At 35.8% G+C, this 18577-nt stretch overlaps 10 non-coding genes across 10 annotated transcripts; all 10 read left to right on the forward strand.

The window, feature by feature from the left end:
- The first annotated feature begins 2530 nt into the window (after window positions 1–2530).
- Window positions 2531–2623, forward strand: TRNAI-UAU (transfer RNA isoleucine (anticodon UAU)). The gene is given in 2 exon segments: window positions 2531–2568; window positions 2588–2623. It is a non-coding gene; the product is annotated as a tRNA-Ile (tRNA).
- An 811-nt stretch (window positions 2624–3434) lies between these two features.
- On the forward strand, window positions 3435–3527 carry TRNAI-UAU (transfer RNA isoleucine (anticodon UAU)). The gene is given in 2 exon segments: window positions 3435–3472; window positions 3492–3527. It is a non-coding gene; the product is annotated as a tRNA-Ile (tRNA).
- Window positions 3528–7448: 3921 nt separating this feature from the next.
- TRNAI-UAU (transfer RNA isoleucine (anticodon UAU)) lies at window positions 7449–7541 on the forward strand. Its single transcript is given in 2 exon segments — window positions 7449–7486; window positions 7506–7541. It is a non-coding gene; the product is annotated as a tRNA-Ile (tRNA).
- An 811-nt stretch (window positions 7542–8352) lies between these two features.
- Window positions 8353–8445, forward strand: TRNAI-UAU (transfer RNA isoleucine (anticodon UAU)). The gene is given in 2 exon segments: window positions 8353–8390; window positions 8410–8445. It is a non-coding gene; the product is annotated as a tRNA-Ile (tRNA).
- A 2274-nt stretch (window positions 8446–10719) lies between these two features.
- TRNAI-UAU (transfer RNA isoleucine (anticodon UAU)) lies at window positions 10720–10812 on the forward strand. The gene is given in 2 exon segments: window positions 10720–10757; window positions 10777–10812. It is a non-coding gene; the product is annotated as a tRNA-Ile (tRNA).
- A 2612-nt stretch (window positions 10813–13424) lies between these two features.
- Window positions 13425–13517, forward strand: TRNAI-UAU (transfer RNA isoleucine (anticodon UAU)). Its single transcript is given in 2 exon segments — window positions 13425–13462; window positions 13482–13517. It is a non-coding gene; the product is annotated as a tRNA-Ile (tRNA).
- Window positions 13518–14322: 805 nt separating this feature from the next.
- TRNAI-UAU (transfer RNA isoleucine (anticodon UAU)) lies at window positions 14323–14415 on the forward strand. The gene is given in 2 exon segments: window positions 14323–14360; window positions 14380–14415. It is a non-coding gene; the product is annotated as a tRNA-Ile (tRNA).
- An 811-nt stretch (window positions 14416–15226) lies between these two features.
- On the forward strand, window positions 15227–15319 carry TRNAI-UAU (transfer RNA isoleucine (anticodon UAU)). The gene is given in 2 exon segments: window positions 15227–15264; window positions 15284–15319. It is a non-coding gene; the product is annotated as a tRNA-Ile (tRNA).
- An 801-nt stretch (window positions 15320–16120) lies between these two features.
- Window positions 16121–16213, forward strand: TRNAI-UAU (transfer RNA isoleucine (anticodon UAU)). Its single transcript is given in 2 exon segments — window positions 16121–16158; window positions 16178–16213. It is a non-coding gene; the product is annotated as a tRNA-Ile (tRNA).
- Window positions 16214–17915: 1702 nt separating this feature from the next.
- Window positions 17916–18008, forward strand: TRNAI-UAU (transfer RNA isoleucine (anticodon UAU)). Its single transcript is given in 2 exon segments — window positions 17916–17953; window positions 17973–18008. It is a non-coding gene; the product is annotated as a tRNA-Ile (tRNA).
- Window positions 18009–18577: the final 569 nt, after the last annotated feature.

Raw genomic sequence — 18577 nt, forward strand, 5'->3', positions numbered from 1 at the left:
CAGCGCGCGGTTCTTATAAGACAGTGTCTGTTGAGCAATGCAGAGGTTGTGAGTTCAAGCCTCACCTGGAGCATCTTTTTATCCTGTTTTTTTTCCTTTTCTTATGTCATTAGTCATTGATTAAATTAATATTTAACATCTGCTTTGGTTCAAATGCACTGCATATCTTCCTTCAGTCAGCCAACAAAACAGCAATGGAAAAGATTAACATACTATTGGTAAAGCAGTTGCATCAAATTGATTTTCTGCAATATAGCATGATAATCCATACTGACAGCTCTGGATAGTACCAGCACATTTCTTGCTGGACTTGGTAATGCAAAGAACACAGTAAACAGCTTCACTTTTTTTCAAAAATAAATAATTGACTATTAAAAACCTATCAGTCTTAAATAAGGACATCAGTAAGCACCACTGGCATAATGGATAAGGCACTGTTCTCCTAAGCCAGTGGTTGTGGGTTTAAGTCCCGTCTGAGTTGGAAGTCATTACAGCAAATGTCTCATCACTAGAGTTGATATTTTATCCTTGCTTTAACTGTAAAACAGTCTTGCAGTGTTTAGCTTGTAAAAAATGACCACAGAAGCTAAAATATGACATTAATTATGATAACATTGTTGTTGTTGTTTTTTAAACCTTTTCTATCACCATGGACAGCTTATTCAAGTGCCATCTGGCATGCATGTTCCTTTGTTGCTCATCATTCATCACCAAAAATGATTTTCTTTTTCAATTCTTATGACTGTACTGATTGTATTGAATAAAATCCACATCTAGCATAACCAATTAACACTGCAAAGTGCTCTAGTGGCGCAATTGGTCAGCACGCGGTACTTATAAGACAGTATCTGTTGAGCAATGCTGAGGTTGTGAGTTCAAGCCTCACCTGGAGCATCTTTCTATCCATTTTTTTTTTACCTTTTCTTATGTCATTAGTCATTGATTAAATTAATATTTAACATCTGCTTTGGTTCAAATGCACTGCATATCTTCCTTCAGTCAGCCAACAAAACAGCAATGGAAAAGATTAACATACTGTTGGGAAAGCAGTTGCATCAAATTGATTTTCTGCAATATAGCATGATAATCCATACTGACAGCTCTGGATAGTACCAGCACATTTCTTGCTGGACTTGGTAATGCAAAGAACACAGTAAACAGCTTCACTTTTTTTCAAAAATAAATAATTGACTATTAAAAACCTATCAGTCTTACATAAGGACATCAGTAAGCACCACTGGCATAATGGATAAGGCACTGTTCTCCTAAGCCAGTGGTTGTGGGTTTAAGTCCTGTCTGAGTTGGAAGTCATTACAGCAATTGTCTTATCACTTGAGTTGATATTTTATCCTTGCTTCAACTGTAAAACAGTCTTGCAGTGTTTAGCTTGTAAAAAATGACCACAGAAGCTAAAATATGTCATTAATTATGATAACATTGTTGTTGTTGTTGTTGTTGTTTTTTAAACCTTTTCTATCACCGTGGACAGCTTATTCAAGTGCCATCTGGCATGCATGTTTCTTTGTTGATCATCATTCATCACCAAAAATTATTTTCTTTTTCAATTCTTATGACTGTACTGATTGTATTGAATAAAATCCACATCTAGCATAACCAATTAATGCTGCAAAGTGCTCCAGTGGCGCAATTGGTCAGCGTGTGGAACTTATAAGACAGTATCTGTTGAGCAATGCCGAGGTTGTGAGTTCAAGCCTCACCTGGAGCATCTTTGTATACTGTTTTTTTTTCCTTTTCTTATGTCATTAGTCATTGATTATAAACTGCTACCTTAATATTTAATATGATATTACAAAGGATGGAAGAAAGAAAGAAAAAACACAAACATGATTGTGCATTTAAGTTGTCAGCACACATCTGCTTTGGTTCAAATGCACTGCATATCTTCCTTCAGTCAGCCAACAAAACAGCAATGGAAAAGATTAACATACTGTTGGTAAAGCAGTTGCATCAAATTGATTTTCTGCAATATAGCATGATAATCCATACTGACAGCTCTGGATAGTAACAGCACATTTATTGCTGGACTTGTTAATGCAAAGAACACAGTAAACAGCTTCACTTTTTCCTCAAAAATAAATAATTGACTATTAAAAACCTAACAGTCTTAAATAAGAACATCAGTAAGCACCACTGGCATAATGGATAAGTCACTGCCCTCCTAAGACAGGGGTCCAAGTTCCATATGGGGTGGAAGTCATTACAGCAAGTGTCTCATCACTAGAATTGATATTTTATCCTTGCTTCGACTGTAAAACAGTCTTGCAGTGTTTAGCTTGCAAAAAATGACCACAGAAGCTAAAATATGACATTTATTATGATAACATTGTTGTTGTTTTTTTTAAACATTTTCTATCACCGTGGACATCTTATTTAAGTACCATCTGGCATGCATGTTCCTTTGTTGCTCATCATTTATCACCAAAAATGATTTTCTTTTTCAATTCTTATGACTGTACTGATTGCATTGAATAAAATCCACATCTAGCATAACCAATCAATGTTGCAAAGCGCTCCAGTGGCGCAATTGGTCAGCGTGCGGTACTTATAAGACAGTATCCATTGAGCAATGCCGAGATTGTGAGTTCAAGCCTCACCTGGAGCATCTTTGTATACTGTTTTTTTTTCCTTTTCTTATGTCATTAGTCATTGATTATAAACTGCTACCTTAATATTTAATATGATATTACAAAGGATGGAAGAAAGAAAGAAAAAACACAAACATGATTGTGCATTTAAGTTGTCAGCACACATCTGCTTTGGTTCAAATGCACTGCATATCTTCCTTCAGTCAGCCAACAAAACAGCAATGGAAAAGAATAACATACTGTTGGTAAAGCAGTTGCATCAAATTGATTTTCTGCAATATAGCATGATAATCCATACTGACAGCTCTGGATAGTACCTGCACATTTCTTGCTGGACTTGGTAATGCAAAGAACACAGTAAACAGCTTCAATTTTTTTTCAAAAATAAATAATTGACTATTAAAAACCTATCAGTCTTAAATAAGGACATCAGTAAGCACCACTGGCATAATGGATAAGGCACTGTACTCCTAATCCAGTGGTTGTGGGTTTAAGTCCCGTCTGAGTTGGAAGTCATTACAGCAAGTGTCTCATTAGTAGAGTTGATATTTTATCCTTGCTTCAACTGTAAAACAGTCTTGCAGTGTTTAGCTTGTAAAAAGTGACCACAGAAGCTAAAATATGACATTAATTATGATAACATTGTTGTTGTTGTTTTTTAAACCTTTTCTATCACCGTGGACAGCTTATTCAAGTGCTTCTAGCATGCATGTTCCTTTGTTGCTCATCATTCATCACCGAAAATGATTTTCATTTTCAATTCTTATGGTTGTACTGATTGTATTGAATAAAATCCACATCTAGCATAACCAATTAACGCTGCAAAGTGCTCCAGTGGCGCAATTGGTAAGCGCGCGGTACTTATAAGACAGTATCTGTTGAGCAATGCTGAGGTTGTGAGTTCAAGCCTCACCTGGAGCATCTTTGTATACTGTTTTTTTCCTTTTCTTATGTCATTAGTCATTGATTATAAACTGCTACCTTAATATTTAATATGATATTACAAAGGATGGAAGAAAGAAAGAAAAAACACAAACATGATTGTGCATTTAACTTGTCAGCACACATCTGCTTTGGTTCAAATGCACTGCATATCTTCCTTCAGTCAGCCAACAAAACAGCAATGGAAAAGATTAACATACTGTTGGTAAAGCAGTTGCATCAAATTGATTTTCTGCAATATAGCATGATAATCCATACTGACAGCTCTGGATAGTACCAGCACATTTCTTGCTGGACTTGGTAATGCAAAGAACACAGTAAACAGCTTCACTTTTTCCTCAAAAATAAATAATTGACTATTAAAAACCTAACAGTCTTAAATAAGAACATCAGTAAGTACCACTGCCATAATGGATAAGTCACTGCCCTCGTAAGCCAGAGGGTCCAAGTCCTATATGGGGTGGAAGTCATTACAGCAAGTGTCTCATCACTACAGTTGATATTTTATCCTTGCTTCAACTGTAAAACAGTCTTGCATTGTTTAGCTTGTAAAAAATGACCACAGAAGCTAAAATATGACATTAATTATGATAACATTGTTGTTGTTGTTTTTTAAACCTTTTCTATCACCGTGGACAGCTTATTCAAGTGCCATCTGGCATGCATGTTCCTTTGTTGCTCATCATTCATTACCAAAAATGATTTTTTTTTCCCAATTCTTTTTTTTCCCAACAAAACAGCAATGGAAAAGATTAACATACTGTTGGTAAAGCAGTTGCATCAAATTGATTTTCTGCAATATAGCATGATAATCCATACTGACAGCTCTGGATAGTACCAGCACATTACTTGCTGGACTTGGTAATGCAAAGAACACAGTAAACAGCTTCATATTTTTTCAAAAAATAAATAATTGACTATTAAAAACCTATCAGTCTTAAATAAGGGCATCAGTAAGCACCACTGGCATAATGGATAAGGCACTGTTCTCCTAAGCCAGTGGTTGTGGGTTTAAGTCCCGTCTGAGTTGGAAGTCATTACAGCAAGTGTCTCATCGCTAGAGTTGATATTTTATCCTTGCTTCAACTGTAAAACAGTCTTGCAGTGTTTAGCTTGTAAAAAGTGACCACAGAAGCTAAAATATGACATTAATTATGATAACATTGTTGTTGTTGTTTTTTAAACCTTTTCTATCACTGTGGACAGCTTATTCAAGTGCCATCTGGCATGCATGTTCCTTTGTTGCTCATCATTCATCACCAAAAATTATTTTCTTTTTCAATTCTTATGACTGTACTGATTGTATTGAATAAAATCCACATCTAGCATAACCAATTAATGCTGCAAAGTGTTCCAGTGGCGCAATTGGTCAGCGCGCGGTTCTTATAAGACAGTGTCTGTTGAGCAATGCAGAGGTTGTGAGTTCAAGCCTCACCTGGAGCATCTTTTTATCCTGTTTTTTTTCCTTTTCTTATGTCATTAGTCATTGATTAAATTAATATTTAACATCTGCTTTGGTTCAAATGCACTGCATATCTTCCTTCAGTCAGCCAACAAAACAGCAATGGAAAAGATTAACATACTATTGGTAAAGCAGTTGCATCAAATTGATTTTCTGCAATATAGCATGATAATCCATACTGACAGCTCTGGATAGTACCAGCACATTTCTTGCTGGACTTGGTAATGCAAAGAACACAGTAAACAGCTTCACTTTTTTTCAAAAATAAATAATTGACTATTAAAAACCTATCAGTCTTAAATAAGGACATCAGTAAGCACCACTGGCATAATGGATAAGGCACTGTTCTCCTAAGCCAGTGGTTGTGGGTTTAAGTCCCGTCTGAGTTGGAAGTCATTACAGCAAATGTCTCATCACTAGAGTTGATATTTTATCCTTGCTTTAACTGTAAAACAGTCTTGCAGTGTTTAGCTTGTAAAAAATGACCACAGAAGCTAAAATATGACATTAATTATGATAACATTGTTGTTGTTGTTTTTTAAACCTTTTCTATCACCATGGACAGCTTATTCAAGTGCCATCTGGCATGCATGTTCCTTTGTTGCTCATCATTCATCACCAAAAATGATTTTCTTTTTCAATTCTTATGACTGTACTGATTGTATTGAATAAAATCCACATCTAGCATAACCAATTAACACTGCAAAGTGCTCTAGTGGCGCAATTGGTCAGCACGCGGTACTTATAAGACAGTATCTGTTGAGCAATGCTGAGGTTGTGAGTTCAAGCCTCACCTGGAGCATCTTTCTATCCATTTTTTTTTTACCTTTTCTTATGTCATTAGTCATTGATTAAATTAATATTTAACATCTGCTTTGGTTCAAATGCACTGCATATCTTCCTTCAGTCAGCCAACAAAACAGCAATGGAAAAGATTAACATACTGTTGGGAAAGCAGTTGCATCAAATTGATTTTCTGCAATATAGCATAATAATCCATACTGACAGCTCTGGATAGTACCAGCACATTTCTTGCTGGACTTGGTAATGCAAAGAACACAGTAAACAGCTTCACTTTTTTTCAAAAATAAATAATTGACTATTAAAAACCTATCAGTCTTACATAAGGACATCAGTAAGCACCACTGGCATAATGGATAAGGCACTGTTCTCCTAAGCCAGTGGTTGTGGGTTTAAGTCCTGTCTGAGTTGGAAGTCATTACAGCAATTGTCTTATCACTTGAGTTGATATTTTATCCTTGCTTCAACTGTAAAACAGTCTTGCAGTGTTTAGCTTGTAAAAAATGACCACAGAAGCTAAAATATGTCATTAATTATGATAACATTGTTGTTGTTGTTGTTGTTGTTTTTTAAACCTTTTCTATCACCGTGGACAGCTTATTCAAGTGCCATCTGGCATGCATGTTTCTTTGTTGATCATCATTCATCACCAAAAATTATTTTCTTTTTCAATTCTTATGACTGTACTGATTGTATTGAATAAAATCCACATCTAGCATAACCAATTAATGCTGCAAAGTGCTCCAGTGGCGCAATTGGTCAGCGTGCGGAACTTATAAGACAGTATCTGTTGAGCAATGCCGAGGTTGTGAGTTCAAGCCTCACCTGGAGCATCTTTGTATACTGTTTTTTTTTCCTTTTCTTATGTCATTAGTCATTGATTATAAACTGCTACCTTAATATTTAATATGATATTACAAAGGATGGAAGAAAGAAAGAAAAAACACAAACATGATTGTGCATTTAAGTTGTCAGCACACATCTGCTTTGGTTCAAATGCACTGCATATCTTCCTTCAGTCAGCCAACAAAACAGCAATGGAAAAGATTAACATACTGTTGGTAAAGCAGTTGCATCAAATTGATTTTCTGCAATATAGCATGATAATCCATACTGACAGCTCTGGATAGTAACAGCACATTTATTGCTGGACTTGTTAATGCAAAGAACACAGTAAACAGCTTCACTTTTTCCTCAAAAATAAATAATTGACTATTAAAAACCTAACAGTCTTAAATAAGAACATCAGTAAGCACCACTGGCATAATGGATAAGTCACTGCCCTCCTAAGACAGGGGTCCAAGTTCCATATGGGGTGGAAGTCATTACAGCAAGTGTCTCATCACTAGAATTGATATTTTATCCTTGCTTCGACTGTAAAACAGTCTTGCAGTGTTTAGCTTGCAAAAAATGACCACAGAAGCTAAAATATGACATTTATTATGATAACATTGTTGTTGTTTTTTTTAAACATTTTCTATCACCGTGGACATCTTATTTAAGTACCATCTGGCATGCATGTTCCTTTGTTGCTCATCATTTATCACCAAAAATGATTTTCTTTTTCAATTCTTATGACTGTACTGATTGCATTGAATAAAATCCACATCTAGCATAACCAATCAATGTTGCAAAGCGCTCCAGTGGCGCAATTGGTCAGCGCGCGGTACTTATAAGACAGTATCCATTGAGCAATGCCGAGATTGTGAGTTCAAGCCTCACCTGGAGCATCTTTGTATACTGTTTTTTTTTCCTTTTCTTATGTCATTAGTCATTGATTATAAACTGCTACCTTAATATTTAATATGATATTACAAAGGATGGAAGAAAGAAAGAAAAAACACAAACATGATTGTGCATTTAAGTTGTCAGCACACATCTGCTTTGGTTCAAATGCACTGCATATCTTCCTTCAGTCAGCCAACAAAACAGCAATGGAAAAGAATAACATACTGTTGGTAAAGCAGTTGCATCAAATTGATTTTCTGCAATATAGCATGATAATCCATACTGACAGCTCTGGATAGTACCTGCACATTTCTTGCTGGACTTGGTAATGCAAAGAACACAGTAAACAGCTTCAATTTTTTTTCAAAAATAAATAATTGACTATTAAAAACCTATCAGTCTTAAATAAGGACATCAGTAAGCACCACTGGCATAATGGATAAGGCACTGTACTCCTAATCCAGTGGTTGTGGGTTTAAGTCCCGTCTGAGTTGGAAGTCATTACAGCAAGTGTCTCATTAGTAGAGTTGATATTTTATCCTTGCTTCAACTGTAAAACAGTCTTGCAGTGTTTAGCTTGTAAAAAGTGACCACAGAAGCTAAAATATGACATTAATTATGATAACATTGTTGTTGTTGTTTTTTAAACCTTTTCTATCACCGTGGACAGCTTATTCAAGTGCTTCTAGCATGCATGTTCCTTTGTTGCTCATCATTCATCACCGAAAATGATTTTCATTTTCAATTCTTATGGTTGTACTGATTGTATTGAATAAAATCCACATCTAGCATAACCAATTAACGCTGCAAAGTGCTCCAGTGGCGCAATTGGTAAGCGCGCGGTACTTATAAGACAGTATCTGTTGAGCAATGCTGAGGTTGTGAGTTCAAGCCTCACCTGGAGCATCTTTGTATACTGTTTTTTTCCTTTTCTTATGTCATTAGTCATTGATTATAAACTGCTACCTTAATATTTAATATGATATTACAAAGGATGGAAGAAAGAAAGAAAAAACACAAAATGATTGTGCATTTAACTTGTCAGCACACATCTGCTTTGGTTCAAATGCACTGCATATCTTCCTTCAGTCAGCCAACAAAACAGCAATGGAAAAGATTAACATACTGTTGGTAAAGCAGTTGCATCAAATTGATTTTCTGCAATATAGCATGATAATCCATACTGACAGCTCTGGATAGTACCAGCACATTTCTTGCTGGACTTGGTAATGCAAAGAACACAGTAAACAGCTTCACTTTTTCCTCAAAAATAAATAATTGACTATTAAAAACCTAACAGTCTTAAATAAGAACATCAGTAAGTACCACTGCCATAATGGATAAGTCACTGCCCTCGTAAGCCAGAGGGTCCAAGTCCTATATGGGGTGGAAGTCATTACAGCAAGTGTCTCATCACTACAGTTGATATTTTATCCTTGCTTCAACTGTAAAACAGTCTTGCATTGTTTAGCTTGTAAAAAATGACCACAGAAGCTAAAATATGACATTAATTATGATAACATTGTTGTTGTTGTTTTTTAAACCTTTTCTATCACCGTGGACAGCTTATTCAAGTGCCATCTGGCATGCATGTTCCTTTGTTGCTCATCATTCATTACCAAAAATGATTTTTTTTTCCCAATTCTTTTTTTTCCCAACAAAACAGCAATGGAAAAGATTAACATACTGTTGGTAAAGCAGTTGCATCAAATTGATTTTCTGCAATATAGCATGATAATCCATACTGACAGCTCTGGATAGTACCAGCACATTACTTGCTGGACTTGGTAATGCAAAGAACACAGTAAACAGCTTCATATTTTTTCAAAAAATAAATAATTGACTATTAAAAACCTATCAGTCTTAAATAAGGGCATCAGTAAGCACCACTGGCATAATGGATAAGGCACTGTTCTCCTAAGCCAGTGGTTGTGGGTTTAAGTCCCGTCTGAGTTGGAAGTCATTACAGCAAGTGTCTCATCGCTAGAGTTGATATTTTATCCTTGCTTCAACTGTAAAACAGTCTTGCAGTGTTTAGCTTGTAAAAAGTGACCACAGAAGCTAAAATATGACATTAATTATGATAACATTGTTGTTGTTGTTTTTTAAACCTTTTCTATCACTGTGGACAGCTTATTCAAGTGCCATCTGGCATGCATGTTCCTTTGTTGCTCATCATTCATCACCAAAAATTATTTTCTTTTTCAATTCTTATGACTGTACTGATTGTATTGAATAAAATCCACATCTAGCATAACCAATTAATGCTGCAAAGAGCTCCAGTGGCGCAATTGGTCAGCACGAGGTACTTATAAGACAGTATCTGTTGAGCAATGCCGAGGTTGTGAGTTCAAGCCTCACCTGGAGCATCTTTGTATACTGTTTTTTTTTCCTTTTCTTATGTCATTAGTCATTGATTATAAACTGCTACCTTAATATTTAATATGATATTACAAAGGATGGAAGAAAGAAAGAAAAAACACAAACATGATTGTGCATTTAAGTTGTCAGCACACATCTGCTTTGGTTCAAATGCACTGCATATCTTCCTTCAGTCAGCCAACAAAACAGCAATGGAAAAGAATAACATACTGTTGGTAAAGCAGTTGCATCAAATTGATTTTCTGCAATATAGCATGATAATCCATACTGACAGCTCTGGATAGTACCTGCACATTTCTTGCTGGACTTGGTAATGCAAAGAACACAGTAAACAGCTTCAATTTTTTTTCAAAAATAAATAATTGACTATTAAAAACCTATCAGTCTTAAATAAGGACATCAGTAAGCACCACTGGCATAATGGATAAGGCACTGTACTCCTAATCCAGTGGTTGTGGGTTTAAGTCCCGTCTGAGTTGGAAGTCATTACAGCAAGTGTCTCATCAGTAGAGTTGATATTTTATCCTTGCTTCAACTGTAAAACAGTCTTGCAGTGTTTAGCTTGTAAAAAGTGACCACAGAAGCTAAAATATGACATTAATTATGATAACATTGTTGTTGTTGTTTTTTAAACCTTTTCTATCACCGTGGACAGCTTATTCAAGTGCTTCTAGCATGCATGTTCCTTTGTTGCTCATCATTCATCACCGAAAATGATTTTCATTTTCAATTCTTATGGTTGTACTGATTGTATTGAATAAAATCCACATCTAGCATAACCAATTAACGCTGCAAAGTGCTCCAGTGGCGCAATTGGTAAGCGCGCGGTACTTATAAGACAGTATCTGTTGAGCAATGCTGAGGTTGTGAGTTCAAGCCTCACCTGGAGCATCTTTGTATACTGTTTTTTTCCTTTTCTTATGTCATTAGTCATTGATTATAAACTGCTACCTTAATATTTAATATGATATTACAAAGGATGGAAGAAAGAAAGAAAAAACACAAACATGATTGTGCATTTAACTTGTCAGCACACATCTGCTTTGGTTCAAATGCACTGCATATCTTCCTTCAGTCAGCCAACAAAACAGCAATGGAAAAGATTAACATACTGTTGGTAAAGCAGTTGCATCAAATTGATTTTCTGCAATATAGCATGATAATCCATACTGACAGCTCTGGATAGTACCAGCACATTTCTTGCTGGACTTGGTAATGCAAAGAACACAGTAAACAGCTTCACTTTTTCCTCAAAAATAAATAATTGACTATTAAAAACCTAACAGTCTTAAATAAGAACATCAGTAAGTACCACTGCCATAATGGATAAGTCACTGCCCTCGTAAGCCAGAGGGTCCAAGTCCTATATGGGGTGGAAGTCATTACAGCAAGTGTCTCATCACTACAGTTGATATTTTATCCTTGCTTCAACTGTAAAACAGTCTTGCATTGTTTAGCTTGTAAAAAATGACCACAGAAGCTAAAATATGACATTAATTATGATAACATTGTTGTTGTTGTTTTTTAAACCTTTTCTATTACCGTGGACAGCTTATTCAAGTGCCATCTGGCATGCATGTTCCTTTGTTGCTCATCATTCATTACCAAAAATGATTTTTTTTTCCCAATTCTTATGACTGTACTGATTGTATTAAATAAAATCCACATCTAGCATAACCAATCAATGCTGCAAAGTGCTCCAGTGGCGCAATTGGTCAGCGCGTGGTACTTATAAGACAGTATCTGTTGAGCAATGCTGAGGTTGTGAGTTCAAGCCTCAACTGGAGCAACTTTGTATACTGTTTTTTTCCTTTTCTTATGTCATTAGTCATTGATTATAAACTGCTACCTTAATATTTAATATGATATTACAAAGGATGGAAGAAAGAAAGAAAAAACACAAACATGTTAGTGCATTTAAGTTGTCAGCACACATCTGCTTTGGTTCAAATGCACTGCATATCTTCCTTCAGTCAGCCAACAAAACAGCAATGGAAAAGATTAACATACTGTTGGTAAAGCAGTTGCCTCAAATTGATTTTCTGCAATATAGCATGATAATCCATACTGACAGCTCTGGATAGTACCAGCACATTACTTGCTGGACTTGGTAATGCAAAGAACACAGTAAACAGCTTCATATTTTTTCAAAAAATAAATAATTGACTATTAAAAACCTATCAGTCTTAAATAAGGGCATCAGTAAGCACCACTGGCATAATGGATAAGGCACTGTTCTCCTAAGCCAGTGGTTGTGGGTTTAAGTCCCGTCTGAGTTGGAAGTCATTACAGCAAGTGTCTCATCGCTAGAGTTGATATTTTATCCTTGCTTCAACTGTAAAACAGTCTTGCAGTGTTTAGCTTGTAAAAAGTGACCACAGAAGCTAAAATATGACATTAATTATGATAACATTGTTGTTGTTGTTTTTTAAACCTTTTCTATCACCGTGGACAGCTTATTCAAGTGCCATCTGGCATGCATGTTCCTTTGTTGCTCATCATTCATCACCAAAAATTATTTTCTTTTTCAATTCTTATGACTGTACTGATTGTATTGAATAAAATCCACATCTAGCATAACCAATTAATGCTGCAAAGAGCTCCAGTGGCGCAATTGGTCAGCACGAGGTACTTATAAGACAGTATCTGTTGAGCAATGCCGAGGTTGTGAGTTCAAGCCTCACCTGGAGCATCTTTGTATACTGTTTTTTTTTCCTTTTCTTATGTCATTAGTCATTGATTATAAACTGCTACCTTAATATTTAATATGATATTACAAAGGATGGAAGAAAGAAAGAAAAAACACAAACGTGATTGTGCATTTAAGTTGTCAGCACACATCTGCTTTGGTTCAAATGCACTGCATATCTTCCTTCAGTCAGCCAACAAAACAGCAATGGAAAAGAATAACATACTGTTGGTAAAGCAGTTGCATCAAATTGATTTTCTGCAATATAGCATGATAATCCATACTGACAGCTCTGGATAGTACCTGCACATTTCTTGCTGGACTTGGTAATGCAAAGAACACAGTAAACAGCTTCAATTTTTTTTCAAAAATAAATAATTGACTATTAAAAACCTATCAGTCTTAAATAAGGACATCAGTAAGCACCACTGGCATAATGGATAAGGCACTGTACTCCTAATCCAGTGGTTGTGGGTTTAAGTCCTGTCTGAGTTGGAAGTCATTACAGCAAGTGTCTCATCAGTAGAGTTGATATTTTATCCTTGCTTCAACTGTAAAACAGTCTTGCAGTGTTTAGCTTGTAAAAAGTGACCACAGAAGCTAAAATATGACATTAATTATGATAACATTGTTGTTGTTGTTTTTTAAACCTTTTCTATCACCGTGGACAGCTTATTCAAGTGCTTCTAGCATGCATGTTCCTTTGTTGCTCATCATTCATCACCGAAAATGATTTTCATTTTCAATTCTTATGGTTGTACTGATTGTATTGAATAAAATCCACATCTAGCATAACCAATTAACGCTGCAAAGTGCTCCAGTGGCGCAATTGGTAAGCGCGCGGTACTTATAAGACAGTATCTGTTGAGCAATGCTGAGGTTGTGAGTTCAAGCCTCACCTGGAGCATCTTTGTATACTGTTTTTTTCCTTTTCTTATGTCATTAGTCATTGATTATAAACTGCTACCTTAATATTTAATATGATATTACAAAGGATGGAAGAAAGAAAGAAAAAACACAAACATGATTGTGCATTTAACTTGTCAGCACACATCTGCTTTGGTTCAAATGCACTGCATATCTTCCTTCAGTCAGCCAACAAAACAGCAATGGAAAAGATTAACATACTGTTGGTAAAGCAGTTGCATCAAATTGATTTTCTGCAATATAGCATGATAATCCATACTGACAGCTCTGGATAGTACCAGCACATTTCTTGCTGGACTTGGTAATGCAAAGAACACAGTAAACAGCTTCACTTTTTCCTCAAAAATAAATAATTGACTATTAAAAACCTAACAGTCTTAAATAAGAACATCAGTAAGTACCACTGCCATAATGGATAAGTCACTGCCCTCGTAAGCCAGAGGGTCCAAGTCCTATATGGGGTGGAAGTCATTACAGCAAGTGTCTCATCACTACAGTTGATATTTTATCCTTGCTTCAACTGTAAAACAGTCTTGCATTGTTTAGCTTGTAAAAAATGACCACAGAAGCTAAAATATGACATTAATTATGATAACATTGTTGTTGTTGTTTTTTAAACCTTTTCTATTACCGTGGACAGCTTATTCAAGTGCCATCTGGCATGCATGTTCCTTTGTTGCTCATCATTCATTACCAAAAATGATTTTTTTTTCCCAATTCTTATGACTGTACTGATTGTATTAAATAAAATCCACATCTAGCATAACCAATCAATGCTGCAAAGTGCTCCAGTGGCGCAATTGGTCAGCGCGTGGTACTTATAAGACAGTATCTGTTGAGCAATGCTGAGGTTGTGAGTTCAAGCCTCACCTGGAGCAACTTTGTATACTGTTTTTTTCCTTTTCTTATGTCATTAGTCATTGATTATAAACTGCTACCTTAATATTTAATATGATATTACAAAGGATGGAAGAAAGAAAGAAAAAACACAAACATGTTAGTGCATTTAAGTTGTCAGCACACATCTGCTTTGGTTCAAATGCACTGCATATCTTCCTTCAGTCAGCCAACAAAACAGCAATGGAAAAGATTAACATACTGTTGGTAAAGCAGTTGCCTCAAATTGATTTTCTGCAATATAGCATGATAATCCATACTGACAGCTCTGGATAGTACCAGCACATTACTTGCTGGACTTGGTAATGCAAAGAACACAGTAAACAGCTTCATATTTTTTCAAAAAATAAATAATTGACTATTAAAAACCTATCAGTCTTAAATAAGGGCATCAGTAAGCACCACTGGCATAATGGATAAGGCACTGTTCTCCTAAGCCAGTGGTTGTGGGTTTAAGTCCCGTCTGAGTTGGAAGTCATTACAGCAAGTGTCTCATCGCTAGAGTTGATATTTTATCCTTGCTTCAACTGTAAAACAGTCTTGCAGTGTTTAGCTTGTAAAAAGTGACCACAGAAGCTAAAATATGACATTAATTATGATAACATTGTTGTTGTTGTTTTTTAAACCTTTTCTATCACCGTGGACAGCTTATTCAAGTGCCATCTGGCATGCATGTTCCTTTGTTGCTCATCATTCATTACCAAAAATGATTTTTTTTTCCCAATTCTTATGACTGTACTGATTGTATTAAATAAAATCCACATCTAGCATAACCAATCAATGCTGCAAAGTGCTCCAGTGGCGCAATTGGTCAGCGCGTGGTACTTATAAGACAGTATCTGTTGAGCAATGCTGAGGTTGTGAGTTCAAGCCTCACCTGGAGCAACTTTGTATACTGTTTTTTTCCTTTTCTTATGTCATTAGTCATTGATTATAAACTGCTACCTTAATATTTAATATGATATTACAAAGGATGGAAGAAAGAAAGAAAAAACACAAACATGATAGTGCATTTAAGTTGTCAGCACACATCTGCTTTGGTTCAAATGCACTGCATATCTTCCTTCAGTCAGCCAACAAAACAGCAATGGAAAAGATTAACATACTGTTGGTAAAGCAGTTGCATCAAATTGATTTTCTGCAATATAGCATGATAATCCATACTGACAGCTCTGGATAGTACCAGCACATTTCTTGCTGGACTTGGTAATGCAAAGAACACAGTAAACAGCTTCACTTTTTCCTCAAAAATAAATAATTGACTATTAAAAACCTAACAGTCTTAAATAAGAACATCAGTAAGTACCACTGCCATAATGGATAAGTCACTGCCCTCGTAAGCCAGGGGGTCCAAGTCCTATATGGGGTGGAAGTCATTACAGCAAGTGTCTCATCACTAGAGTTGATATTTTATCCTTGCTTCAACTGTAAAACAGTCTTGCAGTGTTTAGCTTGTAAAAAATGACCACAGAAGCTAAAATATGACATTAATTATGATAACATTGTTGTTGTTTTTTAAACCTTTTCTATCACCGTGGACAGCTTATTCAAGTGCCATCTGGCATGCATGTTCCTTTGTTGCTCATCATTCATCACCAAAAATGATTTTCTTTTTCAATTCTTATGACTGTACTGATTGTATTGAATAAAATCCACATCTAGCATAACCAATTAATGCTGCAAAGAGCTCCAGTGGCGCAATTGGTCAGCGCGCGGTACTTATAAGACAGTATCTGTTGAGCAATGCCGAGGTTGTGAGTTCAAACCTCACCTGGAGCATCTTTGTATACTGTTTTTTTCCTTTTCTTATGTCATAAGTCATTGATTATAAACTGCTACCTTAATATTTAATATGATATTACAAAGGATGGAAGAAAGAAAGCAAAAACACAAACATGATTGTGCATTTAAGTTGTCAGCACACATCTGCTTTGGTTCAAATGCACTGCATATCTTCCTTCAGTCAGCCAACAAAACAGCAATGGAAAAGATTAACATACTATTGGTAAAGCAGTTGCATCAAATTGATTTTCTGCAATATAGCATGATAATCCATACTGACAGCTCTGAATAGTACCAGCACATTTCTTGCTGTACTTGGTAATGCAAAGAACACAGTAAACAGCTTCACTTTTTCCTCAAAAATAAATAATTGACTATTAAAAACCTAACAGTCTTAAATAAGAACATCAGTAAGCACCACTGGCATAATGGATAAGTCACTGCCCTCCTAAGACAGGGGGTCCAAGTTCCATATGGGGTGGAAGTCATTACAGCAAGTGTCTCATCACTAGAGTTGATATTTTATCCTTGCTTCAACTGTAAAACAGTCTTGCAGTGTTTAGCTTGCAAAAAATGACCACAGAAGCTAAAATATGACATTTATTATGATAACATTGTTGTTGTTTTTTTTAAACATTTTCTATCACTGTGGACAGCTTATTTAAGTACAATCTGGCATGCATGTTCCTTTGTTGCTCATCATTCATTACCAAAAATGATTTTTTTTTTTCAATTCTTATGACTGTACTGATTGCATTGAATAAAATCCACATCTAGCATAACCAAACAATGTTGCAAAGCGCTCCAGTGGCGCAATTGGTCAGCGCGCGGTACTTATAAGACAGTATCTGTTGAGCAATGCCGCGGTTGTGAGTTCAAGCCTCACCTGGAGAATCTTTGTATACTGTTTTTTTTCCTTATCTTATGTCATTAGTCATTGATTATAAACTGGTAGCCTTAATATTTAATATGATATTACAAAGGATGGAAGAAAGAAAGAAAACACACAAACATGATTGTGCATTTAAGTTGTCAGCACACATCTGCTTTGGTTCAAATGCACTGCATATCTTCCTTCAGTCAGCCAACAAAACAGCAATGGAAAAGAATAACATACTGTTGGTAAAGCAGTTGCATCAAATTGATTTTCTGCAATATAGCATGATAATCCATACTGACAGCTCTGAATAGTACCAGCACATTTCTTGCTGTACTTGGTAATGCAAAGAACACAGTAAACAGCTTCACATTTTCCTCAAAAATAAATAATTGACTATTAAAAACCTAACAGTCTTAAATAAGAACATCAGTAAGCACCACTGGCATAATGGATAAGTCACTGCCCTCCTAAGACAGGGGGTCCAAGTTCCATATGGGGTGGAAGTCATTACAGCAAGTGTCTCATCACTAGAGTTGATATGTTATCCTTGCTTCAACTGTAAAACAGTCTTGCAGTGTTTAGCTTGCAAAAAATGACCACAGAAGCTAAAATATGACATTTATTATGATAACATTGTTGTTGTTTTTTTTAAACATTTTCTATCACTGTGGACAGCTTATTTAAGTACAATCTGGCATGCATGTTCCTTTGTTGCTCATCATTCATCACCAAAAATGATTTTTTTTTCCAATTCTTATGACTGTACTGATTGCATTGAATAAAATCCACATCTAGCATAACCAAACAATGTTGCAAAGCGCTCCAGTGGCGCAATTGGTCAGCGCGCGGTACTTATAAGACAGTATCTGTTGAGCAATGCCGAGGTTGTGAGTTCAAGCCTCACCTGGAGAATCTTTGTATACTGTTTTTTTTCCTTATCTTATGTCATTGATTATAAACTGGTAGCCTTCATATTTAATATGATATTACAAAGGATGGAAGAAAGAAAGAAAACACACAAACATGATTGTGCATTTAAGTTGTCAGCACACATCTGCTTTGGTTCAAATGCACTGCATATCTTCCTTCAGTCAGCCAACAAAACAGCAATGGAAAAGAATAACATACTGTTGGTAAAGCAGTTGCATCAAATTGATTTTCTGCAATATAGCAAGATAATCCATACTGACAGCTCTGGATAGTACCAGCACATTTCTTGCTGGACTTGGTAATGCAAAGAACACAGTAAACAGCTTCAAATTTTTTTTTTAAATAAATAATTGACTATTAAAACCCTATCAGTCTTAAATAAGGACTTCAGTAAGCACCACTGGCATAATGGATAAGGCACTGTTCTCCTAAGCCAGTGGTTGTGGGTTTAAGTCCCGTCTGAGTTGGAAGTCATTACAGCAAGTGTCTCATCACTAGAGTTGATATTTTATCCTTGCTTCAACTGTAAAACAGTCTTGCAGTGTTTAGCT

The sequence above is a fragment of the Pseudophryne corroboree genome, unplaced genomic scaffold (genome assembly GCF_028390025.1).
Source record: "Pseudophryne corroboree isolate aPseCor3 unplaced genomic scaffold, aPseCor3.hap2 scaffold_1450, whole genome shotgun sequence".
NCBI lineage: Eukaryota > Metazoa > Chordata > Amphibia > Anura > Myobatrachidae > Pseudophryne > Pseudophryne corroboree.